Here is an 866-nt window from a genome sequence, read left to right on the forward strand (position 1 = left end):
CGCACTATGGCAGTCATGGATGCCTTACGTTTCTATGAAAAGTGTGTTCCTCCCCTGGTCCACGCTGCTTCGGCAGTCCTGGGTAAGATAGTTAGTTCTAGCTTGCCCTATGTGGAAGAGGACACGTAGACTTACTGTGGTGTGAAGTATAAAGTTCAGTTCTCCCCTGGTCCACGCCGCTTCGGCCGTCCTGGGTAAAATGGATTCATCCAGCTTGCCCTATGTGGAATGAGGACACTTTATGCTTCGTCTCTAAGCGGCGGCTTGCTCCTCCCTACGGGGAACGGGTATACGCGCACAGCGGCGGCTTACGTTATGGCAGTCATGGATGCCTTACGTTTCCATGAAAAGTGTGTTCCTCCCCTGGTCCACGCTGCTTCGGCAGTCCTGGGTAAGATAGTTAGTTCTAGCTTGCCCTATGTGGAAGAGGACACGTAGACTTACTGTGGTGTGAAGTATAAGGTTCAGTTCTCCCCTGGTCCACGCCGCTTCGGCCGTCCTGGGTAAAATGGATTCATCCAGCTTGCCCTATGTGGAATGAGGACACTTTATGCTTCGTCTCTAAGCGGCGGCTTGCTCCTCCCTACGGGGAACGGGTATACGCGCACAGCGGCGGCTTACGCAAGTTAGTCACCCTCGGCAGTGGATCACTCGGCTCATGGATCGATGAAGACCGCAGCTAACTGCGCGTCATAATGTGAACTGCAGGACACATGAACATTGATAAGTTGAACGCATATTGCACGTCGTGGGAACCTACCATGATGTACAGATGACTGAGCGCTTATATTTGAGAAATGTATCGCATACATTTAACTACGCCGTGACACCCGTCACGAGACGTGCACCATGATGTTAACTAGGGT

At 52.0% G+C, this 866-nt stretch overlaps 1 non-coding gene across 1 annotated transcript; it reads left to right on the forward strand.

The window, feature by feature from the left end:
* Positions 1-631: 631 nt before the first annotated feature.
* On the forward strand, positions 632-786 carry LOC131270559 (5.8S ribosomal RNA). Its single transcript, XR_009179618.1, has one exon. It is a non-coding gene; the product is annotated as a 5.8S ribosomal RNA (ribosomal RNA).
* The last annotated feature ends 80 nt before the right edge of the window (positions 787-866 follow it).

The sequence above is a fragment of the Anopheles coustani genome (genome assembly GCF_943734705.1).
Source record: "Anopheles coustani chromosome X unlocalized genomic scaffold, idAnoCousDA_361_x.2 X_unloc_4, whole genome shotgun sequence".
Classification (NCBI taxonomy): domain Eukaryota; kingdom Metazoa; phylum Arthropoda; class Insecta; order Diptera; family Culicidae; genus Anopheles; species Anopheles coustani.